Source organism: Rana temporaria, chromosome 1, assembly GCF_905171775.1.
Source record: "Rana temporaria chromosome 1, aRanTem1.1, whole genome shotgun sequence".
Lineage (NCBI taxonomy): Eukaryota > Metazoa > Chordata > Amphibia > Anura > Ranidae > Rana > Rana temporaria.
The window spans coordinates 316,396,014-316,410,540 of NC_053489.1; the positions used below are offsets into that span (position 1 = coordinate 316,396,014).

The 14,527-nt window shown below is 46.2% G+C and overlaps 1 pseudogene; it reads left to right on the forward strand.

The window, feature by feature from the left end:
• The first annotated feature begins 482 nt into the window (after window positions 1–482).
• Window positions 483–2,321, forward strand: LOC120924485 (annotated as a pseudogene).
• The last annotated feature ends 12,206 nt before the right edge of the window (window positions 2,322–14,527 follow it).

Here is a 14,527-nt window from a genome sequence, read left to right on the forward strand (position 1 = left end):
GTCTAGGCCTTTATGTTGTGAGGAAATGGGGTCCTCCGCTATATGGAAGGGACTGGATCAAAGCCCTGGGCATGCCTCCTTTTGCCATTGCCCAATGTACATTGCTTTCTGAAGTAGACCATTGGGTGGAATCCCTGAAGTCACGTTTTAAAAAGGTTTTTCAGGACTCTTTGGGCACAGTAAAGGGAAAGATGGCCCACCTCCTCTTGAAGCCGGGTGCTACACCTCGTTTTTGTAAGGCAAGGTCAGTACCCTTTGCCTTGCGGAAGAAAGTGGAAGCAGAGCTGGACCACCTATTGGCTGAAAAGATCATAACAAAAGTTGATAGAAGTGAATGGGCATCGCCAATTATGCCTGTCAAGAAAAAGAATGGAGACATTAGGATTTGTGGTGATTTCAGGGTAGCCCTGAACAACCAACTTCTTGTGGATCAATACCCATTGCCTCGACTTGAGGATTTATTTGGCTCACTGGCTGGGGGGCAAAAGTTTCACGTCATCTGTTGACCATTAACACTTATAAAGGTTTATTCCAGTATAACCGCATGGTTTTTGGCATAGCCCCAGCTCCAGCCATCTGGCAGCGGCTCATGGATGAGGTCCTGGCAGGAATACCTTTCACCCAATGTCTATTGGATGACATGCTCATCACTGGTCCCACTGATGAAGAACACAGAAAGAATGTTGAAGCGGTGCTAGAGAGACTCCAAAAGTATGGTTTACGTGTTAATCTTTCAAAATGCGAATTTCTCAAGTCTCAACTGGAATTTTGTGCCCACACGGTGGACCGACATGGGCTACACACTACTGAAGAAAAGGTTAAAGCCCTTACCCATGCCCCTACTCCCCAGAATGTCACCCAGCTCAGGTCCTACCTTGGCCTCCTAAATTACTACCACCGTTTCTTGCCGAACCTGGCACACCAGCTCTACCCGTTACATCGCTTACTGGATGCAAGCGCTAAATGGATATGGACAGAAAATGTGAAGAAGCTTTTTGGTTTTCTAAAGACATCATTCTGTCTTCTCGAGTTCTGGTCCACTATGATTTAAAGAAACCTATCATCTTGGCTTGTGACGCCTCGCCTTATGGACTGGGTGCCGTGCTTTCCCATGTCATGCCGGATGGCACGGAGCGCCCCATTTCTTTTGCCTCCAGGTCTTTAACCTCCACGGAACAAAACTACTCCCAGATAGACAAGGAAGCTTTGGCCATTGTATGGGCCACAAAGAAATTTCACGCGTACATCTATGGTGGGGAGTTCACACTTATCACTGACCACAAACCTCTGTTGTCAATACTGAACCCTCAGAAGGGGATTTCTACAACGACCGCATACAAAGGTATGCTTTATTTTTAGGAGCTTATACTTATTCTATCAGATACCGCTCCCGTGATACCCATGGCAATGCAGATGCATTTTCCAGATTGCCACTTGGAGGCCACCCACCAAGAGACATACGTGTAGTGGAAGTACACAGGCCACGATCTTGCCTCTCCACCTCCCTGATTGCCAGACATACAGCCACAGATCCTTTCCTGTCTCAGATATTCTCTTATGTTCAGACTGGATGGCCAGAGAGAGTTCCAAGTGAATTTCGTCCGTACTTTGCCAGAAAATGTGAGCTTGTGACGAATGTTGGTTGCCTACAATGGGGCAATAGAGTGATTGTACCCTAGTATTTGCAATCAACCATGCTGCGGAAGCTGCATGAAGGCCATCCTGGTGTGGTGCGCATGAAGCAGCGAGCCCGGAGCTATGTTTGGTGGCCACAAATGGATACGGCAATTAAAGATTATGTTGCTCAATGCCCTGGGTGCTGTCAAGCCCAGCGACCCTAAAAGAGAGGAACCAACGGACCCGTGGTCAAGACTCCATCTTGATTTTGCTGGCCCCATCCAGGATACAATGTATTTGATCGTGGTAGATGCGCATTCCAAATGGATTTCCATCCAATCCAATTTCAAATGCCTTCTATTACCTCGGCTGCTATCATTCTAATCTTAAAGAAGCTCTTTGCTCAATATGGCTTGCCGACAGCCATAGTCTCCGATAATGGCACTCAATTTACTTCGCATGAGTTTCAATCCTTCCTTGGTGGCTTGGGCGTCCACTACTACAAAACTCCTTATCATCCAGCTTTGAATGGGCTGGCGGAACGATTTGTGCAGATGTTTAAGAAGCACTTACTGTCCACTCTGGTCCAGGTTGGACTGTCAGAGGAGAAGCTGCTGGAATTCTTGATCATGTACACACTACTACTGGGCTGTCACCAGCTTTTCATATGTTTGGCAGGCATCTCCGCACCAAACTTGATTTAGTTCGTTCGCAGGAACCGTCACCAACACCTCCTTCGCCAGGCCGTCTGGGATTCCGTGCCGGTAATCTTGTATGGTCTCGGAATTACAGAGTTTTGCCCCTCCTGGCGTTATTGATGGAACTCTTGGTAGAATAATGTACCTTGTTCGCCTGGAGAAAGGCATTTATGTTCAACGACACTTTTCGCAATTGAGGAAGCGCATTTGCCGGCCACTAGTGACGAACCCGACCCCTCTTGCTAACCACCCACCAGAGTCTACTCTGAACTCTGCTGGTGACATATGGCATGGTGTCTGGCATGATCCCACAAGTTTACAACTAAACCCTGAAACGGTTGGTGACCATATTCCTGAGGAGCCCAGTCATGTGCCTGGAGTTACAGAGACTGATTTGTCTGTGGGACATCCACTGACATCTTCAGAACCTTTGACCGACTCTATTCCTCCCGGTGCTGTGCCACTTCTTAAGTCTACCCGTCAAAGACGTCAAACGCCTCGTTGGCAAATCGCTGAAATTTTACGGGACACATTGGAGATCAGGACACAGAGACAAAGGGCTCATGAAGTGCTGCGGGAATCACAGAACTGAGTTGCAGATACTACTTGCTGAACTGATTTAGCTTGCCTCGTTATGTTCTGTGTTCAACATTTTGTTCTCGTGTTATGTTTTTTTTGGGGGAAAGAAAGGAGGTGTGATGTTTGTGATAGATCACTGTAACCCTTGCCCCTTTTTTTCCTGATGCATGATGGGGGGGGGAGCTGTACCAGGAAGTCGGGACGGTGTGTGTGGGGTGGGGAAACTGGAAGCAGACACACAAGGCGGGAGAGGGATTACATCTGTTAAGAACAGAAGCTGTTTGGATCAAGACTCCTCCATGTAAGAATGCCATAATGTTTCTGAGTAATAAACCTTGCTCTGGTTAAGAAGTACATCGGCCTGTGTGTGTAACTTGCTGAGCAGATACTGGCAGCATTGCCAGCAACACCGGAGAGACACAGAGCGGCAAGGGGACATAACAGTTACTTTGTCATATAAAAACGTTTTTGATAAATAATAGTTTTGTATTTTAATCATGTCTACTCTTTGAACCTTTAAAGTCCCACTATATGCAGGGAACCTCTTTGTTACAACATTTATGGGATGTGGCCATGGTAAGCAGAAATTCAGACCTCAATTCGTTTTGGCTAACTTTTTTTCTTAAGCCCTGTACACACGATCGGTTTGTCTGATGAAAACGGACCGATGGACCATTTTCATCGGACAAACCGATCGTGTGTGGGCCCCAACGGTTTGTTTTCCATCGGTGAAAAAAAATTAGAACATGTTTTAAAATATTCCTATGGATAAAAAAACAATAGAAAAAAAGATCGTCTGTGTAGAACTCCATCGGAGAAAAATCCACGTATGCTCAGAATCAAGTCAACACATGCTCGGAAGCATTGAACTTCATTTTTCTCAGCACGTCGTAGTGTTTTAGGTCACCGCGTTGGACCTGGTCGGATTTTTGACTGATGGTGTGTAGGCAAGACTGATGAAAGTCAGCTTCATCGGATATTCGTCTAAAAAATCCATCGGATTAGATTCCATCAGATATCCGATCGTGTGTACAGGGCTTAACACTCCATATGGCAACACACAGTAGATACGAATACAGCAAAAAATAAAATGGGCATGCTACATGCCTATTTGCAAAGTAGTGAATGTGCAGGTGAATCTTCCTGGTGAATATTTTCAGATACATTGAATGTTTGGTGAATGTTGCATTTGCTGCTTTAAATACTATAAAGACTGCAATCTTATTTTTATACAATTTGTATTAAAACATAATGCTAAAAAAGTAAGACATTTTGGCTTTCCCATAAACTCCCTATCTTGGCGTAAAGTCCAGAAACAAGACAACTTATTTATATACCATTGATTGCAGCTTTGTTCCTTTAGTTGATTGCACACTGGCAAGCTTTTGATGAAACACCAACCTGGGACACCTCCCCTTTAGACCTCGCCCACTCCATGAGTCCTCGGTTTTGTAGCAAGCCATGCAGAGTAACAAGGAGAGTTAGGGAGGGAGGCATGTATCCTGTACTGTACTCCAAGATATGAAATTCACAGGCAAGTCAAAAGTTCTCTTATCCTATTCTACAGGACACAGGCAACGTATTCATACACCATTGGATGTTCCAAGGCAATGACAACAACCAGGCAACAGAACTGTGTCAACAGCTGAAAGTAAGACGAGAAGATCAGGTGGTGGCCTTACAGAATTGGATGAGAGAGGATTGGTGCCTAAATGCCTAGGATGCTCCAACAGATCTAGTGGATTGTGAGCATAACAGTGCACTAAGAGATGTTGTTTTACAGCATAAGCCAGTGATTCTCAAATTGAGATTTGCAGGTGTGCCGTGGGATATTTTGGGGAGTCGTCAGCAAAAGACTGTAACAGTGGTCAGAGTGACCGTCAGACCCATGGGGCCAGGGTCGTAGGACTTGATGGCAGTCTGTGTTGGAGTGCAGCGTGACATCCAGTGCCCGCAGGAAAGTGGATCACTGGTTGAAAATGGCGCAATGTGTTTTCAGAGCATGCGTGATAGTCCAGAGAGCCAACAACGCTCCCTTCTCAAGCTCTCCAAGCCCTGTACCTGTGTACCAATGTCTATACCAACTTCACCAGCACCACGGAAGCACCTATTGTATGATGTGCCTGTATACTTCCTCCCTCATGTGAGCTGATTATTTTAATAAATGTTGAGATGCTACTACACTGTCTTAGACTTAGAGATGCCTGTCCCCTTTTCTCTTTTTTCTACACTATAGCAGGACATTTTTAATAAAGTATTGGCTGATATGTACTAGAGCAGGGGTGTCAAACTCAGTTTCATTGTGGGCCGCATTAGCATTATGATTGCCCTCAAAAGGGCTGGTTGTATCTGTAAGATTAGATGTCCAGTGCATCCCCTCCCTCTTACATTATATGTCAAGAGCCACCCCACCATCAGAAGTTGAGTCCCCCACTCTCCCTTACATCACAGTGCACCCCCCTTTCCTTATGCTGCTGCTGGGAAGAAGCTGGATGCATTGCTTGAAAGCCGAAATTAAGGGTCTGGAGTAGGACCAGCTGCAGGAGAGTTGCGAGGGCCACATGAAATGGCCTGGATGGCTGGATTAGGCCTTGTGTTTGACACCTGTGTACTAGAGAATAGGTCAGGGTTTTAATACAAGGATTAAGAGACCGCAATTGATGCAGTAGTGTAAAATAAGCTGGCAGAGGGAAAATATTTTAATTAGCAAGGCTCAAAGAACTAGGGTTTTACTACAAAAAATAAGATACTGCAGAGAATACAGCAGTGTAAAATGACCATTAGTGGGACAGTTTTAATCTAACTAGTGTATGCCAACCTTTTACAGTATCTATGAGGACCTTGTGTAGCTTTTTCCTGGCTGCGAGAAAAGATGTTAGAACTAGAGATGGGAAGGACTAGAAGAAAAATCATTTTTTTCCCATTTTTGTTCAAAGACTTTTTTTTGCCTTTTTGCTGAAAAAAATAAATAAAGAAATGTGGAATATGTTAATTTACAATGATAAATAATATATCTTTGACACAACATTCAAACTATTTAACATGAAGATCTTAATGAAAGATTTCTGAGACTTTATGTAAGGTCTTAAATTATTGTTCTCTCAGCTGAAGACCAGCAAATCCTGGAATTAGGTTAGTTTGCTTGTGGACTCCACCATCAGGGCCGGACTGGGAATGAAAACCAGCCCTGGAAATAATTTCATACCAGCCCCATAGTGTTATTATACCAGCCCAACGTCATTATTTTCTTGTTTATTAAAGGGGAAATCATACATTTTAAAGCACATTTGAAGAGTGTATTATGTATAGATTCGACGAGAGAGAGAGAGAGAGAGAGAGAACGAACACAGTTAAAAGAGGTAGCTTAAAGCAAAATTTCACCCAAAAAGTGATGTTCTGCTTGTCTGCCTTCTCCCCCTTTTGGCACTTTAAAAAAAATGTTGTGGGTTGGTTGGGGGCAACCCAAGCAGGACAAGCCCCCCCCCTGCAGCTTTCTGGTTACACGGCACAGGCCCCAGACCAGAGCAGGAACATTTCAAAAGTGCAGCGCAGTTTGCACATGTACAGTGGGAATCTGGCTGTAAAGCACAGCTGGTTTTCCAAGGGTAAGCATTCCAGTGCCGGGAGCCAGAGGACCAACAAAGAGCCAGCTTGGGTAAAGAGTGCTGAATCCTTACAGGTAAGTGTCCCATTATTAAAGGTCTGCAGCTACAGGATTTGTAGCTGCTGACTTTTAATTATTTGTTTCATTGCTGATGGGGACACTGCTGATGGGTACACCAATGATGGGGGCGCTGCTGATGGGGGCGCTGCTGATGGGGACGCTGCTGATGGGGACGCTGCTGATGGGGACCCCGCTGATGGAGACACGGCTGATGGGGACACCGGTGTCCCCATTTGTGGTGTCCCCATCAGCAATGTCCCCATCAACAGCATCCCCATCAGCAGTGTCCCCATCATTGCTGATGGGGACACTGCTGATGGGTACACCAATGATGAGGACGCCACTGATGGGGACACCGGTGTCCCCATCAGTGGTGTCCCCATCAGCAATGTCCCTATCAGCAGTGTCCCCATCAACAGCATCAGCAGTGTCCCCATCAACAGCATCAGCAGTGTCCCCATCATTGCTGAGGGGGACACCAATGATGGGTACACCAATGATGGGGACGCTGCTGATGGGGACGCTGCTGATGGGGACACCGCTGATGGGGACACCGGTGTCCCCATTTGTGGTGTCCCCATCAGCAATGTCCCCATGTCCCTATCAGCGGTGTCCCCATCAACAGCATCCCCATCATTGCTGATGGGGACACTGCTGATGGGTACACCAATGATGAGGACGCCACTGATGGGGTCACCGGTGTCCCCATCAGCGGTGTCCCCATTTGTGGTGTCCCCATCAGCAATGTCCCCATGTCCCTATCAGCGGTGTCCCCATCAACAGAATCCCCATCAGCAGTGTCCCCATCATTGCTGATGGGGACACTGCTGATGGGTACACCAATGATGAGGACGCCACTGCTGGGGTCACCGGTGTCCCCATCAGTGGTGTCCCCATCAGCAGCATCCCCATCAGCAGTGTCCCCATCATTGCTGATGGGGACACCAATGATGGGGACACCAATGATGGGGACACCGGTGTCCCCATTAGTGGTGTCCCCATCAGCAATGTCCCGATCAGCAGTGTCCCCATCAACAGCATCAGCAGTGTCCCCATCAGCAGTGACCCCATGTCCCCATCAACAGCATCCCCATCAGCAGTGTACCCATCAGTAGTGACCCCATGTCCCCACTGCTGATGGGCACACCAATGATGGGGACGCCGCTGATGGGGACGCTGCTGATGGGGACGCCGCTGATGGGGATGTCGGTGTCCCCATCAGCCATGTCCCCATCAGTGGTGTCCCCATCAACAGCATCCCCATCATTGCTGATGGGGACACTGCTGATGGGTACACCAATGATGGGGACGCTGCTGATGGGGACACCGCTGATGGGGACACTGCTGATGGGTACACCAATGATGAGGACGCCACTGCTGGGGTCACCGGTGTCCCCATCAGTGGTGTCCCCATCAGCAGCATCCCCATCAGCAGTGTCCCCATCATTGCTGATGGGGACACCAATGATGGGGACACCAATGATGGGGACACCGGTGTCCCCATTAGTGGTGTCCCCATCAGCAATGTCCCGATCAGCAGTGTCCCCATCAACAGCATCAGCAGTGTCCCCATCAGCAGTGACCCCATGTCCCCATCAACAGCATCCCCATCAGCAGTGTACCCATCAGTAGTGACCCCATGTCCCCACTGCTGATGGGCACACCAATGATGGGGACGCCGCTGATGGGGACGCTGCTGATGGGGACGCCGCTGATGGGGATGTCGGTGTCCCCATCAGCCATGTCCTCATCAGTGGTGTCCCCATCAACAGCATCCCCATCATTGCTGATGGGGACACTGCTGATGGGTACACCAATGATGGGGACGCTGCTGATGGGGACACCGCTGATGGGGACACCGGTGTCCCCATTTGTGGTGTCCCCATCAGCAATGTCCCCATCAACAGCATCCCCATCAGCAGTGTCCCCATCATTGCTGATGGGGACACTGCTGATGGGTACACCAATGATGAGGACGCCACTGATGGGGTCAGCGGTGTCCCCATCAGCGGTGTCCCCATCAGCGGTGTCCCCATCAGCAGCATCCCCATCATTGCTGATGGGGACACCAATGATGGGGACACCAATGATGGGGACACCGGTGTCCCCATTAGTGGTGTCCCCATCAGCAATGTTTCTATCAGCAGTGTCCCCATCATTGCTGAGGGGGACACTGCTGATGGGTACACCAATTATGAGGACGCCGCTGATGGGGTCACTGGTGTCCCCATCAGCCTTGTCCCCATCAGCAGTGACCCCATGTCCCCATCAACAGCATCCCCATCAGCAGTGATCCCATGTCCCCACTGCTGATGGGCACACCAATGATGGGGACGCCGCTGATGGGGACGCTGCTGATGGGGACGCCGCTGATGGGGATGTCGGTGTCCCCATCAGCCATGTCCCCATCAGTGGTGTCCCCATCAACAGCATACCTATCATTGCTGATGGGGACGCCGCTGATGGGGACACCGCTGATGTGTCCCCATTAGCGGTGTCCCCATTAGTGGTGTCCCCATCAGAGGTGTCCCCATCTCCCCTGTAGTGTGCTTCTCAGTGTTGTGCAACACAATAACATGATCAGCCTCTTACCTCTGTACTAGATCATTTCTTGTCTTCTGCAGCTACTGTCTCCGAGGCGCGGCACCTCCCCTCTTCCCGCTCGCTGTTTGAAGTTGCGATCCCACGAGTGACGTCACAGGCGCGGCACCTCCCCTCTTCCCGCCCACTGTTTGAGCTTCTCCCTCACTGGTGCGGTGCTAACGCGGCCCCTCACAGGCAGATGGAACGGGGAAAGCAGCACCACCACACCGCGGCGTTCTGACGTTCTGCTGCTCGGCTCCTCCCCTCGGGCACATGATCACTCTGCATCTCCTCAGGCATGTGCGCGCCAGATCAGATGCAGTACAGCAGCGATGGCGGCCGCGGCTCTCCGGCCTGCCGCTGCTTTTTGAATGGTGACAGGCAGGCAAAAGCGGCCTCAGGGGACTGAATGAAAACGGCCTACCGGGATATTTCCCGGGATCCCGGTAGGCCAGTCCGGCCCTGTCCACCATCCTAAGATTTACCTATAATTTGCTCAGTAAATTGGTTTATCTTTTCATCCTCACAGTAAATATATGCTTCTGGATCAGCATTGTCAATAACTGAAAATGCATATTGGCAAGAAGCTTTTAAATTATTATGAGGGTGTTAGAGAAAGAAGCTGTGTGTTAGTGGGCGTCCTGACACTCCTGCATAAATGCAAAATGCTACTGTCCCCTCCTGAAGCCTCCTGAAGCCTGTCAGCTGCTGCTAGACTGCTCTCTAAAAAATTATCCTTTTCAGAGAGTGGTTAGCATTACCACATGTCTGAAAGAAGCCTTAAAATACTGCAAGCAGAAGAAAATACTACCAATGTAATAAAGTAATTCAACAATGTGATTACCATAAATAGCTAAACATGTTAATCTTCTCTCTATGATTTAGGGATGTAAGTTACAACCAGAGTGATTTCTGATGTCTTGCTAGTACTTGAGGCTGCTGGGAGCAGACTGGTCCTGCAGGTGCCGTAATCCCTCCTGAAATGCATTACTGCACTACAAAAATCAATAAATATTCATCTGACATGGAGAATTTGTTGGTAGAATGTTATTATAAAGGTTGATCAAGAATGGGTAATTGGTGATGGATAAGCTTTGCATGCCCTTATAAAGCTGCTCAAATGTCATTGATATTTGGGGAATAATTAGGTGTTTCAACTAATCAAGTATAAACAAATTATTGACAATTATTTGCTTTGACGCCCAAACTGGGGAAATTATCTCAAACACAAATAGTAAAATGTAGATAGATAGATAGATAGATAGATAGATAGATAGATAGATAGATAGATAGATAGATAGATAGATAGATAGATAGATTTTAAATATTACTAAAACCATCCTTGTCCAAAATAAAAAGTAAATTACAATATGAAACACGACAAAAGCTTTTGATCTGGTATATTTCCCAAATCCAACACAATAATGCATACACTGTACAAAAACAGGTTCTCTCAAACACCTGCCTTTCAGAATGTTTCTGTAAAGAGAACCTGAATAGATTCCATTAGTAGTACAACAAAGCAGATAGTACAAATGCTATAGCCTTACACTATTTTCATATAGAACATTCTCATAGTGCTCAACAAAAACCATAAAGAGACGGAGATTGAGTTGTCATGTACAAAGTAATAATTTTCTTTGAAATGCATAACATCTACATATAACTATGTGACACTTTCAATTTGCATTTGACTTATTCCATAAAACACTGATAGCAGAGTATAATTTTCATTTCTTCACCACTCTGGCAGTACTTTTATATAGAAACTAATTTTCAACTGTATAAAGAACATATACATCAGAAAAACACCTTGACTTTTGTTATCCAAATTGTCTGAGAAATTGTCAAGCTTCTCTTAGCCAACAAAGCAACAAGGATTTAAATATATCCCTTTGATAAGTGAAAATCTGTAAAGGAAGAAAAAAATTGAGAAAACCAAGAGAAGGAGAGAAACGAGAAAAGCAAAAGTTGTAGAACAATTGGTAAGAAATTAAAAGAATAGAAATCTAAGAAAAAGATATACAAGTCAAATCCAATGTACCTTCTGTGGCCCGGATCCACAAAGAAGTTACGTCGGCGTATCTATTTATACGCCGCGTAACTTCTAGGATGCTCCGGCGTATCTTTGTTTTGTATCCACAAAACAAGATACGCCTGAAGCTGGGCTAGATCCGACTGACGTACATCTTAGTACGCCGTCGGATCTAAGGTGCATATTTACGCTGGCCGCTAGGTGGCGCTTCCGTTGATTTCCGCGTCGAGTATGCAAATTAGCTAGATACGCCAATCCACAGACGTACGTCCGCCCGGCGCATTTTTTTACGTCGTTTACGTAAGGTTTTTTTCGGCGTAACGTTACCCCTGCTCTATGAGGCATACGCAATGTTAAGTATGGACGTCGGGCCAGCGTCGGATTTTCCGCTGTGTGCGTAAAACGTTCGCGAATAGGGCTTTGCATAAATTACGTTCACGTCGAAAGCATTGACTATTTGCGACGTGATTTCGAGCATGCACACTGGGATACCCCCACGGACAGCGCATGCGCCGTTAAAAAAAAACGTCATTTACGTGAGGTCAATAGGAATTACCATAAAACACGCCCACATCTTATCCATTTGAATTGCGCGCCCTTACGCCGACACAGTTACACTACGCCGCCGTAACTTACGGCGCAAATTCTTTGTAGATACGGAAAATAGGCTGTAAGTTACGGCGGCATAGTGTATCTGAACTACGCTATGCCGGACTTATAGATGCGCCGAGGTACGTGGATCTGGGCCTGTGTATCTATGCGTGTGTGTATATATATTAATGTGCATACTGTGCAAAGGTTTTAGGCAAAGTAAGAATGCTTTCAGAAATATATATTTTAATTGTTTACTCTTATAAATTAAAAAAATGCAAAGTGGGCAAATTCAGGTCAATATTTGGTGTGACTACCCTACAAACCAGCAACAACTCTAATGCCGCGTACACACGGTCGGAATTTCCGACAAGAAATGTTTGATATGAGGTTTTGGTCAGAAATTCCGACAGCTAAAGTTTGAGAGCTGGTTCTAAAATTTTCCGATGGGAAAAGTTCTTGTCGGAAATTCCGATCGTCTGTATGGAATTCCGACGCGCAAAAAAACATGCATGCTCGGAATCAATTTGATTAAATTTGAGGCATGCTCAGAATCAGTGAACTTCATTTTTCACGGCTTGTAGTGTTGTACGTCACAGCGTTCTTGACGGTCAGGATTTTGTGTGACCGTGTGTATGTAACACAAGTTTGAGCCAAAATTCCGTCGGAAAAAAAATCCATGGTTTTCTTGTCGGAATTTCCAATCGTGTGTATGCGGCATTACACTTCCCCTCTTACATAAAGTCAGGGATTTTCTTGGAATAAGAGTCAGGTGTATGATTAACCAACTATACCAAGCAGGTGCTAATTATCATCAAATTCATATGTAGGTTGAAACACAATAATTAAAGGAGTAGTAGCAGCACCCCCTAATACATACCTGAGCCCCATCTCTATCCAGCAATGTCCACAACTGCCTCAGCCATCTGGGACTCCCCTTCTCATTGGCTGAGACACAGCAGTGGCGCCATTGGCTCCTGCTGCTGTCAATCAAAGTCAGATAGCCAATGAGGAGGGAGAGGGGGAGGGTCCAAACCGCAGCAGATGAAAGATGCATCATGCCTACAGCCGTGGCCAAAAGTTTTGAGAATGACACAAATATTTATTTTCACAAAGTCTGCTGCCTCAGTTTTTATGATGGCAATTTGCATATACTCCACAATGTTAAGAAGAGAGATAAGATGAATTGAAATTAATTGCAAAGTCCCTCTTTTCCATCAAAATTAACTTCATCCCATAAAAACATTTTCACTGCACTTGTGAAGAAGGCTTCAGGGTGCCCAAAAAAGATTAGCAAGAGTACCAGGACCGTGTCCTACATGACTGAGGTTGATTCAGCTGCGGGATCGGGGCACCACCTTTGCAGCTTGTTCAGGAATGGCTGCAAGCAGGTGTGAGTGCATATATATTACAGTAAAACATTGGTTTGAGAGTGTTTTGCAAGACAAGCAATTTTTTAAAATAAATTTTGACTTGATATACAAGCGATGTCTTCATATAAGAGTAGTGTCATGTCACAACTGAGTATAAAAGAGAAGAGAGGCGCCTCTAAGTGTAGCAATATGGTTACATTTAATGAAGGTACAACATTTAGAAACTCACACGGTTGATGATTAAAACCGGCACATCTAAGTATGCAGGCATCCGGGGTAAATCTGTCAACATAGATCATTCTCTGCACCACCATTGATGTCGTCCCTTCCACGAGTGGTTCAAGCCTTGCTTTCACATTGCTTTACTTCAGGGTAGTCTTCCCGGTCACGATTGCAGACTGACATCGGTGAGAGCCGGCGGTGAGGACGACGCTCTATGTGGATTGCTTTACCCCGGATGCCTGCATACTTAGATGTGCCTCTTTTAACCACTTAAGACCTGGACCATTATGCAGGTGAAGGACCTTGCCGCTTTTTGCGATTCAGCACTGCATCGCTTTAACTGACAATTGCGTGCGACGTGGCTCCCAAATAAAATTGGCGTCTTTTTTTCCCACAAACAGAGCTTCCTTTTGGTGGTATTTGATCACCTCTGCGGTTTTAATTTTTTGCGCTATAAACAAAAATAGAGCGACAATTTTGAAAAAAAAACAATATTTTTTACTTTTTGCTATAATAAATATCCCCATAAAAGATATAAAAAACATTTTTTTCCTCAGTTTAGGCCGATACGTATTCTTCTACCTATTTTGAGTAAAACAAAATCGCAATAAGCGTTTATCGATTGGTTTGCGCAAAATTTATAGCGTTTACAAAATAGGGGATCGTTTTATGGCATTTTCATTAATTTTTGTTTACTACTAATGGCGGCGATCAGCAATTTTTTTCATGACTGCAACATTATGGTGGGCACATCGGACACTTTTGAATTTTTTTTGGGACCATTGTAATTTTCACAGCGAAAAGTGCTATAAAAATGCACTGATTACTGGGAAAATGACAATGGCAGTGAAGGTGGCGCCAAGGGGTTAAGTGTGCCCTAAGGGAGTGATTCTTACTGTAGGGGGGGCGTGGCTGTAGGCGTGACATCACTGATTGTCGTTCCCTATAATCAGGGAACAGACGATCAGTATCACTGCCACACAAAAGAACGGGGAAGGAGTGTTTACACACACCTCACCCCGTTCTTCAGCTCCTGTGACCGATCGCGGGACACCGGCGGCGATCGGGTCCACGGGTCCCGCGGGCACGGTCACGGAGCTTCGGACCGTGCCGCCAGCGGAGCGCTCCCGAACCACGGCTGGGCTCTTAAAGGGGACATCTATAT